A 19,571-nucleotide genomic window follows, 5' to 3' on the forward strand; every position below is an offset into this window, starting at 1 on the left:
TTTCCAAAAGGCCTTTGATAAGGTGCCACACAGGAGGCTGCTGAGTAAGGTGAGGGCCCATGGTGTTCGAGGTGAGCTACTGGCATGGGTTGAGGATTGGCTGTCTGACAGAAGGCAGAGAGTTGGGATAAAAGGTTCTTTTTCGGAATGGCAGCCGGTGACCAGCGGTGTCCCACAGGGTTCAGTGTTGGGGCCGCAGCTGTTCACCATATATATTAATGATCTGGATGAAGGGACTGGGGGCATTCTAGCGAAGTTTGCTGATGATACGAAGTTAGGTGGTCAGGCAGGTAGTGCTGAGGAAGTGGGGAGGCTGCAGAAGGATCTAGACAGTTTGGGAGAGTGGTGCAGGAAATGGCTGATGCATTTCAACGTGAGAAAATGTGAGGTCTTGCACTTTGGAAAAAAGAATCCAAGCATAGACTACTTTCTAAACGGTGAGAAAATTCATAATGCCAAAGTACAAAGGGATCTGGGAGTGCTAGTCGAGGATTCCCTAAAGGTAAACATGCAGGTTGAATCCGTGATTAAGAAAGCGAATGCTATGTTGTCATTTATCTCAAGAGGGTTGGAATATAAAAGCAGCGATGTGCTACTGAGCCTTTATAAGGCTCTGGTTAGGCCCCATTTGGAGTACTGTGTCCAGTTTTGGGCCCCACATCTCAGGAAGGACATACTGGCACTGGAGCGTGTCCAGCGGAGATTCACACGGATGATCCCTGGAATGGCGGGTCTAGCATATGAGGAACGGCTGCCGTTCCTGGGATTGTATTCATTGGAGTTCAGAAGGTTAAGGGGAGATCTAATAGAAACTTACAAGATAATACATGGCTTAGAAAGGATGGACGCAAAGAAACTGTTTCCGTTAGGCGAGGAGTCGAGGACCCGTGGGCACAGCCTTAGAATTAGAGGGGGTAAATTCAAAACAGAAATGCGGAGACATTTCTTCAGCCAGAGAGTGGTGGGCCTGTGGAATTCATTGCCGCAGAGTGCAGTGGAGGCCGGGACGCTAAATGGCTTCAAGGCAGAGATAGATAAATTCTTGATGTCGCGAGGAATTAAGGGCTATGGGGAGAATGCTGGGAGGTGGAGTTGAAATGCCCATCAGCCATGATTGAATGGCGGAGTGGACTCGATGGGCCGAATGGCCTTACTTCCACTCCTATGTCTTATGGTCTTATGGTCTAAGTATGCTGGCATAGTACAGTTAAAAGATTACGCATTCTGGAGTGTGTATTGCATTCATTTTCTGCTAGGAACTGAATTGAGCCTCCACAAATTAATTCTGTGCAAACTCTTTACAGCTCGAGGAGAGGTTGGGCTGCATCTCTATTAGCTCACGCTGGAATTCAACCTGGAAACTCCAAATTGAATAGCTGCTGCATCATGGTTGCCAATCCTCCAACATTGGGCTGGACTCTCCAGGATTTGGAGATAAACCTCCAGGACACAGCTGGAAACGAGGAAGAATAGTCAATCTAGACAACAATTAAAATAGTGAGTTTATGTTCATTTTCTTTGAATGCTCCTATTCATTCATTATGAAAATGATATTGGAGATGGAGCAATGCTGTTGCCTGGCGACTCAAGGCTCATTCAGTTGGGTGATAAAGAGACAAAAAGAGAAATTTCTGGAAAATCTCAGCAGATCTGGCAGCATCTGTAAGGAGAGAAAACAACTAGCGTTTCGAGTCCAGATGACTCTTTGTCAAAGCTGGGTGATAAAGAGTCTTTTTTACTATTTGGTTGGCATGGAGAGGAGTTGGTACAATGAGAATGGGTATGTTGCAGGAGCATGGTGGGGTGGAGCAAAAGGAGGCAGAAGGCTATGTGCTTAACCTCCAGGACTACACTCCACCAGGATTGGAAAGTCTATAGCACCCACAGGGGCCCAAATTAAGATATTTGAGTCAAAGTAACCAGAGTTTATTTCTGGTCAAACCATTAATGTGCTGGAAATGAAAGTGTCACCAGAGATGTAGCACAGGGGAAATTTGGTACTTTGTATAAGTGATTAAGGAGAGGATCAAGTTTGGATTTAACCACCTAACAAATTAGTTAATATTGTAATAATGTTAAACTGACCTTTATGAATTAATGCAGTTTCCTCCGAACCCCCAAACCCTCCTGTGCAAAAAATTGATGTTGTAAACTATAGTATAACAGAATGCACAATACTGAAACCTCTATCAGCATACAATGCTTTCCAAAAAAAATAAAGTCTCATCAGCAAAACCTGGCTGCCTTTATCTCTAGCTTTTAAAAGGGTTTAAGTGATATAATAAAGCAAATTAATGTCACCATTTCAACAACAGAAGTATGTTTATGGCCCTATGCTCAACCATTTTGGTCTGCTTTTGTTTGTTTTAGTGTGGAGCTTTTGTTGACATTAGGCTACCATTAAGTGCATATGGTTTGTGTAGAATGGTTACATCCTGACAGAAACTTTATCCTTCAAGGATATTGCAGAGGCACCCTTTGTGGATGAGCCCAAGGGCGTCAATGATAAAACTCTATCGTCAAGAAGCGCATGCTCCACCAGCTACTCTAACTGATGTCTTCCATTGTTCTGTTAATTTCCCCCTATAGTTGTGACACATGCAGATTCGGTCTTCCAGATCAGAAAAAAAATGATACCATATGGTGTTATTTGCTTTACATGTGCAATAAAGTAACTGATCTAACTGCAGTAAACAATATTGCTTGTGGTTCTGTTTCTGCATCTGTACCAAAGTGAATGTCAGATAACCGGTTTCAACTTTCCTCGACTATAGTCAGTGCTCCTTTAAATCTTTCTTTCTCATTCGTCTGAGTTGCAAATTTACCGTCCGTCACACTTTTTCCTTCTCAATTTTCACAGGGTGGGCTCCGGGTGCTCTGCTTTCCTCCCACAGTCCAAAGACGTGCGGGTTAGGTGGATTAGCCATGCTAAATTGCCGCTTGATGTGTAGGTTAAGCTATGAAGTTACGGGGATCGGGTGGTGTGGACGGGGGAGTGTAAATGGGTAGCTCATTCAAAAGGGTCAGTGCAGTCTTGATGGGCTGAATGGCCTCCTTCTGCACTGTAGGGCTTCTATGATTCTATGACTCCCTGAAGGTGTTTTTTCCCCACATAGCTTATATCTCTTCCCTCTTAGGCTGCGATGTCAAAAGTTATAATCAATCTCGTTTGAAATAGTGCCTTATGGCGAATGACCAAACTTGTACCTCAAGCTATCAGCCTGTCCGAGGTTTGGAACTCAATGGCGCAGGTTTTGACTTTATTGGGGATAAAAATTGGGACAGATGTAAACCTGGCTGCTGATTCATTGTTATCCATTTTACACCATTGCACAACATCAAAATATACACCCTACCCTATCTACCCTTTGTGCGGAATCTAATGCCCTCACCCCATGGTGATCTTGGTGGAGGGGACATTTAGTCAGGCAGCAGGGCAGTTGCTGGGGACTCCAACACCTTCCGGTCTGTGCCCTAGTTAAGTCTGTGGCAAAAAGGTTCATAGATGGCCTTCCCAACCCACCGCCAATTGAAGCCCTTAAGTGGATAATTGATGCCTCATCTCGGCTCTGCTAGTACCAACGCAATGGTGGCCAAAGGACTTGCCATGTGGGAAGCCTGAAAAACAGACCCAGACAGGTTTGCTGACTTCCATTGGGGTCCCTAAAAAGGGACCCAACATCAGGATGAGGGGTTGCTGAGAGCCACCCGCTGCCCTTGCTGCCGACCCTGCCATTCGCCTGCAATTCTCATCCCGTGATCCCCTTCTTGCTGTCACTCAGCTATGGCCTGGGATCCTCGGCGACCCTCAGCATCATGTCGATGCATTTTCAGCAGCATCTTCCTATTGGTCACTGCTGCGACTGAGCAATGAAGAGCTGCCAGCCTCTAATTCGCTGGCAGTTCTTGGTGGGCATAACTTCTGTCCTGGGGTCTTTGCTCCTGGGGAAGGCCCATTGTTGCCCAGTTAAGTGCCCGATTGGCACTTAATGCAATGGACCTTCCAAAATTAAGTGACATGGGGCTCAGACTGGCTCCCCATCTGGTTGGCGAGATTCCCTTTGCCTACATTATATGTATGTAGGAATATATGTAGGAAATCAGAGGAAGGAACTGGAATCCTACCACTTGAAATGAAATGAAATGAAAATCGCTTATTGTCACGAGTAGGCTTCAATGAAGTTACTGTGAAAAGCCCCTAGTCACCACATTCCGGCGCATGTCCGGGGAGGCTGGTACGGGAATCGAAGCATGCTGCTGGCCTGCTTTAAAAGCCAGTGATTTAGCTCAGTGAGCTAAACCAGCCCCTTATAAACACTCTCCAGTCTGCTGCCATATCCAAGATTCTTAGCATTACTCTATCCTTTTTTTTTAGTTTAAAGGTTTTATATCTGTGTTGTTGTACTTCAACTGTTGCTTCTTTCCCTACAATTTTTACAATTGTAAGTTGCTGAAAGGATAGAGGGTAAAATTCCATTCTCATTGACATTGACTCAGTGAAGCTCCAATTTGAGTTAAAGCTAAGAATTATTGCTAAGACATCTGGATGGGAATCAAATACAGTTGTTAAACCTAATGTACCATCTCCAAAAGGAGACCTTTAATCCAGCCATGTGTATTTTATATGTCAATAGTTAATTGGTCCCTTACAAAAGTTTACTGCGGGATTCTCTGTCGACGGGATCCTCCGCTTCTTTGGCAGCGCACCCATGCCCACGGATTTCCCGATGACATGGGATGGCCACAATGGAAATCCCCATTGTCCGGCTGCAGGAACAGGGAATCCTGCTGCCAGTGGGGGCGCGCCACGCCGGAAAACAGGGCTGGCGGGATGGAGAATCCCAATTTTAGACTTCCGAACCTGAGAATTCTTAATAAACACTACAATCTAGTTATGAAAATAATGTTACTCCCACCTTTTCAAACAATCTGTTTTTCTAATTTATGAAGCTGTGCCATGCCTTTCATTTAGTTGTTAAACTCATGACATTTTCCCTATTAAAGGTTCAATAAAATTCTGTCATAATTTGAAAATGGATGCACAAGGTACAACAGAGATTCAATGAACAGCTCCATCTGAACAATAAAAATGGCAATAAAACACATTTATACAAGGTTTGAAAGCTTTGACCATACTATTTTCATGATGAATCAGTTATTGTAGGTTGAGTCTTTATCATTGATAAGTTATCTTCAAGAATATCAATTTATTAGAGTAGTCAATTGGGGCACTAATGGGGGGGGGGGGGGGGGGGGTGGTAAGAGTTTGGCCCTGATAATGTCAGAGGCAGCCTGGATTGGTGGGGAGGCTGAGTACTGGATCATTTCCCTGGATGCCATGATGTTTTAACTCCATCGAGCGACTTTGTTGCTGTCAGATCCCCTGTGCACAAGTCTGCATTATTGGCAAAAGTGACTTCAATCCGGGCTGAGAGGGCTCTGAAGAGGACCACAAGGGTACGTAGGCTCAATCCTGGAACAGCAATTCTGATTTCCAACACAGGTGAAGTGGTGGGGTGGGTGGGGTGGGGGAGGGGGTGAAGTTGAGTCCAATCCCTGACCTCAGAAGGAAGATCTGATCCTGGGGGCTATGTACGTGTGTTGTGTCTGAATGGAGGAAGCTTGGGGGTTTTGGGGAGAAGCACCTGCTCCTTTTATCCTGCGAGCAGCGCTATAAGGCACATATCTTCTTCCCAAAGCTGTTCTTGCCTCCATTGTGTTTTTTGAGGCCTTGAATATACAGTTAGCCATGGTTAGGTTAGTGGCTGCAAGTCTCATTCAAATATTTACATTGCCACCACTTCCTAGGGTGGGGCCAAGGTTGGGATCTTTACATTTTTATTGTGTGAACTGACTCCAATCCAATAATTTTGGGGGATTAAAATCATTTAATTGTTTTCCACGATCTGAATTTCCAACCTTTATCAGTGAAGAGGTGAGCAGAGACCACGAGAGGTAACATCGGAGAGGGAGAGGTTGATGTTTCGTATTTCCCAATGACCAAATTTGAGGTGCACTGGAAAATGCCTGGCAAAAGCATTTTACAAGGATAGGACGTGAATTCCAATTGAGAAAGAATTTGCAGGGTCATTGGTTGCAGAAACACAGGAAGGAATCACTAGATGGTTTGGAAATAAAGGCAAAATAGACTTTTGATCCTCTCCCCAAAATAATGCCACTGTGCATTGTCTAGAGGAATGTTTCACATTTCTTGACACATGCGCACGCTTTTGTTTTGAATCCCATGGCAAACTAAAGTCCTTTAACTGAATACTTGATTGAGTTCACATAATCAGCAGCCTCGGGTCTTTTCATGTTCCATTAGTAATATGTAGTCGTAAAGAGTATATTGTATTCAGTTAAAATAAAGGTGTGCATTTATATAGTGCCTTTCATGACCACTGGATATCTCAAAGTGCTTTAAAGCCAATGAAGTACTTTTGAAGTGCAATCATTGTTGTAATGTAGGGGACCTGGAAGCCAATTTTACACACAGCATGCTCCCTCCAACATCAATATGATAATGGCTGGGCAATCTACTGAGCGATTAAAAATTGGCCAGGGAGAACTCCAAACCTTTACTTCAAATGATGCCATGGGATCTTTTCCTTGTAGGTGGGAGGGCTGATGGACCCCTTAGTTTAACGTCACATCAGAAAGATGGCACCTCCGACAGCAGCGTTCCATCAGTACACAGGCGTGCCAGCCTAGGGTCTGATGCTCAGTTCTTTGGCCTGTGACCTGTACCCACAACCTTCTGACTTAGAGGTAAGGATGCTATCAACAGAGCCATGGCTGACATGGATAAAGCATCTCTTAGTAACTCGCTAAAAGAAGCTGCAAACATCATCACAACTACTATACTTGCCCGAATAAATCAAACATAACCATTTTGAAATGGCACAGAGCCTGCTAAGTTGCCTCAACTCTGACAATCACTGCAACGCAGAAATATTTGAAAAAGTGAATGAAGCACCAACAACAAATGAACGCAGTCCACGTTAAACACACGTCGACGGATTTCCGGTTGCGGCTATGCGGAGCTAAGCCGCACGTTCGGCAGCTCCCGCTTTAAAAGGACTTGTGGGCTCTTTTAAGGGCCCCAAACAGCGCTGATTCGACGATTCCCGGTGGATAAAGGGGTCTGGAGCAAAACCCCCCTGGATTTATGGTGCGGACTCGAAGTGGGGCGAGGAGAAAAACGGCAGCAGCTCCCCTGGAAAGGCGGGCGAAAGTGGACAAAATGGCGGCCGGTGGAGTCCCTGAGGAGTGGAGGCAGTGGGCTGAGGAGCAGCAGGTGGCCCTTCTGCGCTATTTCACGGAGCTGAAAGGGGAGTTGTTGGAATCCCTGAAGGTGACGATGAGTAAGCTGCTGGAGACCCAGACAACCCAGGGTGCAACGATACTTGAGTTGCAGCAGCAGGCCTCTGAGGAGGTTTTGGCCCTCGTGGGGAAGGTGGAGATACACGAGGCACTTCATAAAAAGTGGCAAGAGCGGTTCGAGGAGATGGCACTTCGGTCACGGAGGAAGAACCGGCGGATCCTGGGCCTCGAGGAGGGGCTGGAGGGGTCGGACCTGCCGGCCTATGTGGCCGTGATGTTGAACTTGCTGGTGGGGGCAGGATCCTTCCATCTGCCCCTGGAGCTGGAGGGGCCCACAGAGTACTGGCCAGGAGGCCTAAGGCGAATGAACCCCCGCGGGCGGTGCTGGTGTGGTTCCATCGGTTCAGCGACCGGGAGTGTCCGATGGGCCAAGAAGGTGAGGAGTAGTAAGTGGGAGAATTCGGTAGTGCGTATCTACCAGGACTGGAGTGTGGAGGTGGCCAAGCGGAGAGCCGGGTTTAACCGGACGAAGGCAGTGCTCCACGGAAGTCAGGTGAAGTTCGGCATGTTGCCGCCTGCGCGCCTGTGGGTCACCTACAAGGACCGGCATCACTACTTTGAGTCCCCGGAGGAAGCGTGGGCCTTTGTGCAGGCTGAAAAGCTGGACTCGAACTAGAGATTGGGGGCTGTGGGAGTTTTTCTATTCATGTATCATTGTTTATGCTGTAGCGGGTTATTCTGTTTGTTTTTGTTTTTTCTCTCGCTTTCGGACGATGTGGGTTATGGTTTTGTGTTCTAAGGGGGGTACTGGGGTTTGTGGTTGATCTGTCTCTTTGTTTGTATGGAGTTGGTGGTTGGGTTGGGACTGCGGTTTGGGAGCTGCGTTGGTGGGGTGGGGCAATGTGAAAGCGCGGGCTTTTCTCTGGTTTCCCGAGCTGCGGGACGAGGGGGTGGAGCTGGTGACGAGGGGCGTGGTTATTAGACCGGGTTTACCGCGCTGAAGCGGTGCCCAGGAGCTGATGCAGGGGAGGAGGGGGGACCTCATACCGGGAGGGGTCGGAGTTAGAGCGGGAGCTGCCAGGGTCAGCAGAAGTCATCTGGCTCACGGGAGTACAGTGGAGGGAGAGTCGCGGCTAGGAGGGGTCCTAGCCTGGGGGGGGATACCGGGTTGCTGCTGGATTGGCCAGGGAGGAGTTCGGGGGGGTAGGGGTGAGGTTCTATCGCCGTGAGAAACGGGCCGAATGGGTGATGGCCAGGGGCGAGCAGTCGATGGGTGATGGCTAGTCGACGGGGGAGGGGGGCGGGGTGCCCCCTGATCCGGCTTATTACGTGGAACGTGAGGGGGTTGAATGGGCCGGTTAAGCGGGCCCGGGTGTTTTCACATCTGAAGGGGCTGAAGGCGGACGTGGCCACGCTCCAGCAGACCCACCTGAAGATGGCGGACCAGGTCCGTCTGAAGAAGGGGTGGGTGGGGCAGGTTTTCCACTCAGGGCTCGACTCGAAGAACCGGGAGGTGGATATTCTGGTGGGGAAGGTGGTGGTGTTTGAAGGCATCTGAGGTTGTGGCTGATAGTGGCGGCAGATATGTGATGGTGAGCGGTAAGCTGCAGGGGGAGAGGGTGGTGTTGGTTAGTGTGTATGCCCCAAATTGGGATGATGCTGGTTTCATGAGGCGTATGTTGGGCCGCATTCCTGGCCTGGAGGTGGGGGGCTTGATCATGGGGGGGGGACACACACACTTCAATACGGTGCTGGATCCCCTACTGGATCGTTCTAGTTCAAGGACAGGCAGGAGGCCAGCGGCAGCCAAGGTGTTGAGGGGGTTATGGACCAGATGGGAGGAGTGAATCCCTGGAGGTTCGGGAGGCCGAGGGCTCGGGGGTACTCTTTTTTCTCCCATGTGCACAGGATTTATTCCTGCATTGATTTCTTTGTTTTGAGCAGGGGACTGGTCCCGAGGGTGGAGGAGGCCGAGTATTCGGCTATCGCGATTTCGGACCATGCTCCGCATTGGGTGGGTCTGGAGATGGGGGAGGTGAGGGACCAGCGCCCGCTTTGGCGTCTGGACGTGGGGTTGTTGGCTGATGAGGAGGTGTGTAGGAGGGTTCGGGGATGTATCGGGAGGTACCTTGAGGTCAATGATACTGGGGAGGTCCAGGTGGAATGGTGTGGGAGGCTCTGAAGGCAGTGATTAGGGGGGAGCTGATCTCCATCCGAGCCCATAGGGAGAGGGGGGAGAGGGAGAGACTGGTGGAGGAGCTGTTGAGTGTGGATAGGAGGTACGTGGAGGCCCCGGAGAAGGGATTTCTGGGGCAACGGCGTAGCTTGCAGGCCAAGTTTGATTTATTGACCACCAGAAAGGCGGAGACACAGTGGAGGAAGGCGCAGGGAGCGGTCTATGAGTATGAAGAGAAGGCGAGCAGGATGCTGGCGCGCCAGCTTCATAAGCGGGACGCAGCTAGAGAGATTGGTGGAGTGAAGGATAGAGATGGGAATGTGGTGCGGCAGGGGGCAAAGGTCAATGAGGTCTTTAGGGACTTCTATTGGGAACTGTACAGGTCGGAGCCGGCGGTGGGAGGGGGAATGAAGAGTTTTTTGGACAGGCTCCGATTCCCAAGGGTGCAGGAGGAGCAGGTGGAGGGACTGGGGGCGCCGATCGAGTTGGAGGAGCTGGTCAGTAGGATTGGCCACATGCAGTCGGGGAAGGCGCCGGGACCGGATGGGTTCCCGGTTGAATTTTATAAGAAATATGCGGACCTGCTGGGCCCCCTGTTGGTTAGGACCTTCAACGAGGCATGGGAGGGGGGTGTTTTGCCCCCGACGATGTCTCGGGCACTAATCTCCCTGATCCTGAAGCGTGATAAGGACCCCTTGCAGTGCGGTTCATACAGGCCGATTTCACTGCTGAATGTAGACGCCAAGTTGCTGGCGAAGATCTTGGCCACTAGAATAGAGGACTGTGTGCCGGGGGTGATACATGAAGATCAGACGGGTTTTGTGAAGGGGAGGCAGCTGAACACTAACGTGCGAAGGCTGCTAAATGTGATAATGATGCCGGCAGCAGAAGGAGAGGCAGAGATTGTGGTGGCATTGGATGCGGAGAAGGCCTTTAACAGGGTTGAGTGGGGGTACTTGTGGGAGGTGTTGGAGAGGTTCGGGTTTGGGGTGGGGTTTATTAAATGGGTGAGGTTGCTGTACGAGGCCCCGATGGCGAGTGTAGCGACAAATGGGAGGAGGTCCGAGTACTTCAGGCTCCACCGTGGGACGAGGCAAGGGTGCCCCCTGTCCCCCTTGCTTTTTGCGCTGGCAATAGAGTCTCTTGCCATGGCTCTCAGGGAGTCGAGGAGGTGGAGGGGTTTGGTGCGAGGTGGGGAGGAGCACCGAGTGTCACTGTATGCGGACGACTTGCTGTTGTATGTAGCAGACCCGGTGGGGGGAATGCCGGAGGTGATGGAGATTCTTGCTAAGTTCGGGAGTTTCTCGGGATATAAATTGAATCTGGGCAAGAGTGAGCTGTTTGTCGTACATCCGGGAGATCAGGAGGAGGGGATTGGTAGGCTCCCGCTAAAGAGGGCAGTGAGGAGTTTAAGGTACCTGGGGGTTCAGGTGACTAGGAGCTGGGGGACTCTGCACAAGGTCAATTTTACTAGGTTGGTGGAACAGATGGAGGAGGAATTTAAAAGGTGGGACATGCTGCCGTTGTCGTTGGTGGGTAGAGTACAGTCCGTTAAAATGACGGTGCTCCCGAGGTTTTTGTTTGTTTCAGTGCCTCCACATTTTCGTTCCGAGGGCCTTTTTTAGGAGGGTGAACAGCAGCATTCTGGGATTTCTTTGGGCGCATGGGACTCCGAGGGTAAGGAGGGTCTTTTTGGTGCGGGGCAGGGATAGAGGGGAGCTGGCGCTGCCCAACCACTCTGGGTACTATTGGGCGGCTAATGTCTCGATGGTACGCAAGTGGGTAATGGAGGGGGAGGGGGCAGCATGAAAAAGGATGGAGATGGCGTCCTGCGGAGGCACGAGCTTGAAGGCACTGGTAACGGCTCCGTTGCCGCTCCCTCCAACGAGGTACACCACGAGCCCGGTTGTGGTGGCCACCCTCAAAATTGGGGGGCAGTGGAGGCGACACAGGGGGGAAGTGGGGGGCTCGGTGGAGGCCCCGCTGCGGGGGAACCACCGGTTTGTCCCAGGGAACATGGATGGCGGGTTCCTGGGGTGGCACAGGGCGGGCATTAGGAAGTTGGGAGACCTGTTTATTGACGGGAGGTTCGCGAGCCTTGGTGAACTGGAGGAGAAGTTTGAGCTCCCCCTGGGGAATATGTTCAGGTACCTTCAGGTCAAGGCATTTGCTAGGCGACAGGTGGAGGGGTTCCCTTCGCTGCCCCCGCGGGGGGTAAGGGATAGGGTGTTTTCGGGGGTGTGGGTCGGGGATGGGAAGGTGTTGACATCTACCAGGTAATGCAGGAGGTGGGGGAGGCGTTGGTAGAGGAGCTGAAGGCTAAGTGGGAGGTGGAGCTGGGGGAGCAGATTGAGGACGGGGACATGGGCGGGAGCCCTGGAGAGGGTGAACTCCTCCTCTTCATGTGCGAGGCTTAGTCTCATCAGTTCAAGGTGCTGCACCGGGCCCACATGTCCGGATCTAGGATGAGTAGGTTCTTTGGGGACGAAGACAGGTGCGTCAGGTGTTCGGGGAGTCCAGCGAACCATGCCCATATGTTCTGGGCATGCCCGGCACTGGTGGAGCTCTGGAAGGGGGTGGCAGGGACGATGTCGAGGGTGATAGAATCCAGGGTCAAGCCAGGCTGGGGACTCGCGATATTTGGGGTTGGGGTGGAGCCGGGAGTGCAGGAGGCGAAAGAGGCCGATGTCTTGGCCTTTGCGTCCCTAGTAGCCCGGTGGAGGATCTTGCTGCAGTAGAAAAATGCGAGACCTCCGAGCGTGGAGACCTGGTTTAATGACATGGCGGGATTCATTCAGCTGGAGGGTGTCAAGTTCGCCCTGAGGGGGTCGGTACAAGGGTTCTTCAGGAGATGGCAGCCTTTCCTCGACTTTCTGGCTCTACGATAAGGTACTAGGTCAGCAGCAGCAGCAACCGGGGGGGAGGGGGGGGGGGGGGGGGGGGGGGGGCTTAGGGGGATAGTTGGTTAATAGTTAATTTGCTTATTGTTAATTTATTTTTGTTGTTTATTGGGGTTGGGGGGGAGTGGGGGGTTTGTTATATGCGTTGTTACGGGTGCCGGGGGGTGTTTATTATTATTATTGTTATTGTTATTATTGTTTTGTTGATATAGATTTTTCAAAAAATTCCAATAAAAATTATTTTTTAAAAAAACACACGTCGACTCCATTTTAGATCAGGGATGATTTTGTTTCCATGGCCAGCAGTTTGAATTTGAAACTCACTGCTGCCTGGAGATCAGCTCTGGGATATTTTAATTCCTGAGCCACGTTGAATTCCCACCAACTAACTTCCTGTTCGTTCTGGGTGGGATGTTTGGCAGGAAGTGACAGAATATCTTGTGGCTGGAGACCATCTGCCGAGACCAGGTAAGTGGACTGATTTACTGCAGTGACCTTCCTGGAGGGGAGTCACACAACTTTGAAATGGACGTGGTGGGCTGTGTGGGGGTGGGGGGTGGTTCTTGGTGGTTGATGAGCCCAGGGCAAGGAAGTCCTTCTCCTCCTGAGTTCACAAGAAAGGTGAAAAAGACGTTAAAAATGTGCTTCAGGATTCTCCATCGGTGGGATCCTCCACTTTGACGGCAGTCCACCCACGCCCAAGGGAGTGGTCACAATGGGAAACCCCATTGGCCGGCTGTGGGAACAGAGCATCCCGTTGCCGGTGGGAACACGCTGCAGAAAACAGGGCTGGTGGGACGGAGAATCCCGCCCATGCCTTTTTGTGCTTGTCCTGGCCCCCAATCCCCTCTCTTGTTATATTGTTCTGACAGGAAGTATACTGCAACTTCCCATTCAGAGTTATAATTGCTATTATTTTCATTAGTCTAGGCCAGCATTTGTTGTCCATGCCCTTAATAGGTAATTTCAGAGGGCAGTTAAGAGTGAACCATTTAACTGTGGTTCTGGAGTCACATGTTGGCCAGGCAAGATAAGGATGGCAGATTTCCTTCCTTCTCTGAAGGGCATTACTGGATTTCTACAACAATCGACAACAGTTTCATGATCACCATTACTGAGAGTAGCTTTCAATTCCAGATTTATTACTTGGATCTAAATATGACCAGCTGCTGTGGTGGGATTTGAACCCATGTCACCAAAGCCTGGGTCTCTGGATGACTAATCCAGTGACATTACCATTATGCTACTGTCACCCCCAGTATTGTTACTGGGTACCAATGAAGCCTTTGGGACTTACCATGCATATAAGATGGTACCTGATGACCTTGGGCAGGTACATTTACTGCCTGGTTAGTTGAGCAGATTGAAATTTCAATTGGACAGCTCCCTGCAGCTCCTTGAAGTAAACTGAGCATCTTATCTGTACACTAGCCCAGTTTCTGCCTGGCCGATAGTGTTAAGCTCACCACTGCCCAGAGAATCATAGACTGGTTACAGCACAAAAAGAGGCCATTTGGCCCATCATGCATATCATTTGGCTCTCTGGAAGAGCAACTCAGCTGAGGCCCCATGCCCCGACCCTTTCCCCATAGTCCAGCAAATCTTTTTCTCATCAGATGTTTCTCCTACAGTATTACATATACACCAAGTATTCAGGGAACATTGGAAAACTATGAAGCCAATGTGGGGTTCCGCATGATCACCATAATTTATTCAAGTGGCCTGATATCATATGAATCCCTTGAGAACACCTTGCAAAAACATTGCAAATAATCTTTGTCTTCTCGGTAACAGCTTATATGCTGCTTTCATTGCCAGCCAATATTGTATAAAGGTGCTACTCCGTATATGACGTTCATATTTCTATTTGTAGTTTAATGGAGTTTGCATAAGTTAAAACACATTTCCAACAATGATTGATTGATTTGAAACTAATACAGAATACTTTAAGGCTGGGAGTAGAATTAATCATTTATTAGCTAGCTTTATAAAAAAAACTTTTACCATCGTGTTAATGGAAGCTCTTGTAATTTCATATTGTTCTGATATATCTTTGTATCATTCATTATTTCAAACTCAAGTACAGTTCAAGAGTAAAAACGTTGTCTAGTGGATGACACAAAAAGTATTTTCTCAACTGTAGAAATAACAGCAAGAAAATGGTAATCTTACCTGACAGAAGTAGGTACGAGAAAGGTGCGTTTTACTTTGGAAAGTCACAGTAATGCACATATAATAAACTGTGACTGAAATGAACACAAAGAATCCTGTTGCCATGGAAGGCTTTGCCACATTAAATTTACAACAGGGCTAAAAGACCAGCTGATCAAATGGCTCTTAACTATAAGCGTCTATGTAATAGCTTCGATCACTGAAGTCAATAGCAGATATCCCAAGCTGGGGTAAAAAAACAAATCCTTGTTCCAGGACTTACTGAATATTTTCATCCAGGTTCTTCATTCACAACTAACCAGAAATAGAAGATAAAAATTAAACTTACCATATGGAATCTCCATATTCGTATTTGACTGCGTGCTTGCGTTGACCATCCTTTTCCTTCTCAGTTTTAAAATTGGGGCCCACAAGAAGTTTTTGAGGAGTAAATGGAAAGTTAACAAAGAGTATTTCACGTGGTTTTTGGTGTTGCGAGTGGCTGTGTGTGTATTATGTTTCATATTGATTTTTCTAATCAAGCCTAATATGGGTGGGGATGTTAAACAGTAACCAGGCTGTTTTGGAAGAGAATCTATAAGGGTGCAGTTACTATGGTAATCATGAGGCAAGACAAACTAAAACAAAGCTTGTATCAAAGCTTTTATTGCTGTGGCTTTTAATTTTCATCCTGGCGCCCATCTTTAAACCTTTTTTCTGGTTGTTTTCACTGTAAATGAGGAGAGGCAATGCTCCTGTAACAATGCCTTCTCAACAGTGTAAGAGACCGACATAGGCCTTTTTTTGCAAGAAATTTGGTAACTCACGGTGAGGTATTTTGTTTATTTTATCAACAAGGGTAATCCCTGGATTCTTAGGCAACCTTTGCTATAATTTTAACCTGCTGCTACAGCTGGGATCTGTCAAATGATTCACATGCATGGTTATTAATAATTAGCAAATGAAGCTGAAATTGATCTCTTTCTGATTGTCTGACCAACAGGTATCAGAAATTTAGGAACACTGGAAATAGGAGCAGGAGTATGCCATTCGGCCCATCAAGAAATTCAAACATATTATGACTGATCATCTACCTCGATGTAATTTTTCTCCACCATCCCCATATCCTTGGGTATCATTAGTATCCAGAAATCTGCTGACTTCTGTCTTTTCTTGAACATATTGGGTGACACAATGGTACAGTGGCTGGCACTGCAACCTCACAGCGCCAGGGACTTGGGTTCAATTCTGAGTTTGGGTAACTGGCCATGTGGAGTTTGCAAGTTCTCCCCATGGCTGCGTGGGTTTCTTCCGGGTGCTCTGGTTTCCTCCCACAGTCCAAAGGCATTCAGGTTAGGTGGATTGGGCATACAAAATTTCCCCTTAGTATCCAAATATGCGCAGATTAGGTGGAGTTAGGGGGTAGGGCGGGGGAGTTGGCCTAGCTAGGGTGCTCTTACAGAGGGTCAGTATAGACTCGATGGGCCAAATACCCTCCTTCTGCACTGGGGAGATTCTATGGTCCTATGGCTGAACTTCCACAATGCTCTGGGGTAGAGAATTCCAAATATTCGCCACCCTCTGATGAAGAAATCCCTCCTCTTCTCAGCCTTAAATGGCCTAAACCTTATTCTGAGACTGTGTCCCCTGGTTCTAGATTTATCAGCCAGGGAAATAAGCCTTTTGAGGATCTTTGGCCAAACCCTGGGTTGTGGAGGGAGTCGGGAGAGGGATGGGTGGTCTGGAGGGATGGTCTCCAGTTAGAGACCATTAGCATTTTGTTTGAAGTGGACAAATTTTGAGATTCAAGACACTTACTAAGTGAATAAAGACACAAGAGTCCGTGGGTTTTGAACAAACAAAAATAAACTTTCCTACGCAAGTTCAGCAGGGTAAAACAATGTATAATATTGTTATACATTATTATATATAATAATACAGAATGTTCATTAAGGGTAAATATGAGGTAAATGTGAATGAAAAAACACACCACACTACACAATAAATGACAGCTGCGACCAAATCAGATTCCACAGGTTTCTCACCAACCAACTCAGAAATTTGCCACATTGTGAGCAGGAAACGCTATCTCGCAAGCCTTTTCAACCTCCAAATTTGAAGGTGTCGCTTTGGAATTCTCTCCAAAGTCATTCTCACGGTATGGTTTCAACAATAGCCCACCTCGCAGGGTTTCAATCTCACCTTCCAAAATTCCTTTCCCTGGATTTCCGAGAACATTCAAGTATCAACTTACAAGAACATTTTCAGATCTTCAGCTCTTCCAAACAGAACTTCACTGCTCCGAAAGGGATACCTTTGCCCCAATAGCTTGCAGCACGGAACCGCCAACCTTTGGCTGCCTTCTCGATCTTCAAGCATTCTCTCAAGCCCACTTCACCTAACGCAGGGGTGGGCAAACTTTTCCGTGCAAGGGCCACATTCAGAAATTCACAATTTTGAAGGGCCGCATAGTATATTAAGTAAAATAATTACTTCACCCGGTTATGATTCTGGGCGCCTCATATAGAACATAGAACAGTACAGCACAGAACAGGCCCTTCGGCCCTCGACGTTGTGCTGAGCAATGATCACCCTACTCAAGTCAACGTATCCACCCTATACCAGTAAGTAACCCAACAGCCCCCCCCCCCATTTACCTTAAAAAAAATTTAAAATTTAAAAAAAAAAAAAAATTTTTAATGACTTGGTGGGCCGCATACCCGCGGGCCGTAGTTTGCCCACCCCTGACCTAACGTCTGCTCCCCACAGCTCTTTAATTAATTTGGAGCCTGGTTCTCTGATCCTTCTTTTGACTTAACTTAACTTAAACCTATTCCTATTCCCTGTCTTTTATCCCTGCCTCTGGACTACTTCTAGGAACATTTCCCTGTCCACCTCTCTTGCCCCTTATCTGGGAAACTTGTTGCTTATGGTGCTCCATACCTGGTCACCTGATCTTGGTTTTCATGTCATTCTTCCTCTTTGCCATGTGCAGGCATGCAGAGTCAGTCCTGGGTCTGAACAATGGATAAAGGTAGTGTTATAAACTGCACGAGACCAACGGGGTTGGAGCAATCTCCATGTGAGTCTCGTCGAATACAAGCTACCCCATTAAGGAGACGGGAATCCAAGGACATTCATGAATGAGATCAATATAAAGTCGGCCAGGTATGGAACCGAAAGGATAGACCGGCAGAGATCTGATGTATATTGTAAATATAATTGCTTTGCAATAAACCAAGTTTTCTTTTAACCGATTCAGTTCGGATTTGTTTGTGGCTTACTAAACTGGCAATGAGGATAAAACTGGATCATTGTCAACGCTGCTACACCATGGACTGAACAGCCACCGCCTTCCACTGCTAGACTAAGGTCAGAAAATTTTATTTATTGCAAACATGCCTTTGTTCAGATGATCGGACGTGTTTGACACAAGCTTAGAAGAATGGACACAGTACGCAGAATACATGCATTACTTTTTCCGAGCGAGCACTATCACAGATGTTGACCGACAGATGGTGATCTTGCTGACTGCCTCTGGAACTCATACTTATGAAGTGATAAAAAGCCTTACATATCCTGCAGCTCCAGACACAAAAACATTTGAATAGGTGACCCCAGTGTGCAACATTTCAACCCTAAACCTTTTGTTATAGTGCAGAGGTACCATTTTAACATGGCAGAAAGGACCCCAGGAGAGTCTGCCACCGAGTTTCCAACAAGATTACAAAAACGATTACCCACCGCCAGCTCCGCCCCCCCGTCCCGCAGCGCGGGAAACCAGAGGAAAGCCCGCGCTTTCACGCTGCCACACCCCACCCTTCTGACGCAGTTCCCCAAAATCCAGTTTCACCCCAACCCCCAGCCCCGTACAGAAGAGAACATATAAAACACAAACCCCCAACATTCCCCACCTAACCCACAACAATACCCAACAGACAAATCCACCCGTAAACAGAGCAAAAAGAAAACCAGCATAAAAAACACACATGTCAAAGTTGAAAAAACAGCAACAGCGAAAACAGCAACGGCCATAGTGTGTCCCCAGATCCTAGTTCGAGTCCAGCTTCTCCGCCTGTACAAAGGCCCATGCCTCCTCCGGGGACTCGGAGTAATGGTGCCGGTCCTTGTATGTCACCCACAGGCGCGCAGACTGCAGCATTCCAAACCTCACCTGCTTGGCATGCAGCACCGCCTTCGTCCGGTTGAACCCGCCCTCCGCTTAGCCACCTCCGCACTCCAGTCCTGGTAGATTCTCACTACCGAATTCTCCCACTTGCTGCTCCTCTCTTTCTTGGCCCAGCGCAGCACACACTCCCGGTCACTGAATCGATCGAACCGCACCAGCACCGCCCTCGGGGGCTCATTTGCCTTGGGCCTCCTGGCCATCACTCTGTGAGCTCCCTCAAGCTCCAGGGGCAAATGGAAGGACCCCGCTCCCATCAACGAGCTCAGCATCGTGGTCACATACGCCAGGAGATCCGACCCCTCCAGCCCCTCCGCCAGGCCCAAGATCCTCAAATTCCAGTTTCCCGCGCTGAAGCGGTGCCAAGGAGGTGTGGCAAGAGGGGGATGACCCCATGCCGGGAGGGGATGAGCTTTGGCGGGAGCTGCTGGGGTCAGCAGAAGTCAGCTGACTCACGGAGGTACTATGGAGGGTGCGTCGCGGCTAGGAGGGGTCCTAGCCGGGGGGGGGGGGGGGGGGGGGGGGGGGGATCCCGGGTTGCTGCTGGAATGACCAGGAAGGAGCTGGTGTGGGCCGGGGGGGAAAGGGGGGGGGGGGGGTGGTAGAGGAGAGGCGTTATCGCCATGGGGAACGGGTCGGGCGGGGTGTGCTGGCCTGGGGCGAGCATTCGATAAGCTATGGCTAGCCGGCGGGGGGGGGGGGGGGGCGGGTTGCCCTCTGATCCGGCTAATTACCTGGAACGTGAGGGGGCTGAATGGGCCGGTTAAGAGAACCAGGGTATTTTCTCATCTGAGGGGGTTGAAGACTATGCTCCAGGAGACCCACTTGAAGGTGG

The 19,571-nt window shown here is 48.8% G+C and overlaps 1 long non-coding RNA gene across 1 annotated transcript in view; it reads left to right on the plus strand.

The window, feature by feature from the left end:
* The first annotated feature begins 1,344 nt into the window (after positions 1 to 1,344).
* The window catches only part of LOC119969516, a 46,624-nt gene continuing 28,397 nt past the window's right edge, over positions 1,345 to 19,571 (plus strand). Inside the window, exons 1-3 of the long non-coding RNA XR_005461389.1 lie at positions 1,345 to 1,497; positions 17,546 to 17,718; positions 17,813 to 17,922. This is a non-coding gene — a long non-coding RNA (uncharacterized LOC119969516). The remainder of the gene's footprint in view (positions 1,498 to 17,545; positions 17,719 to 17,812; positions 17,923 to 19,571) is intronic.

Source organism: Scyliorhinus canicula, chromosome 7 (assembly GCF_902713615.1).
Source record: "Scyliorhinus canicula chromosome 7, sScyCan1.1, whole genome shotgun sequence".
Taxonomy (NCBI): Eukaryota; Metazoa; Chordata; class Chondrichthyes; order Carcharhiniformes; family Scyliorhinidae; genus Scyliorhinus; species Scyliorhinus canicula.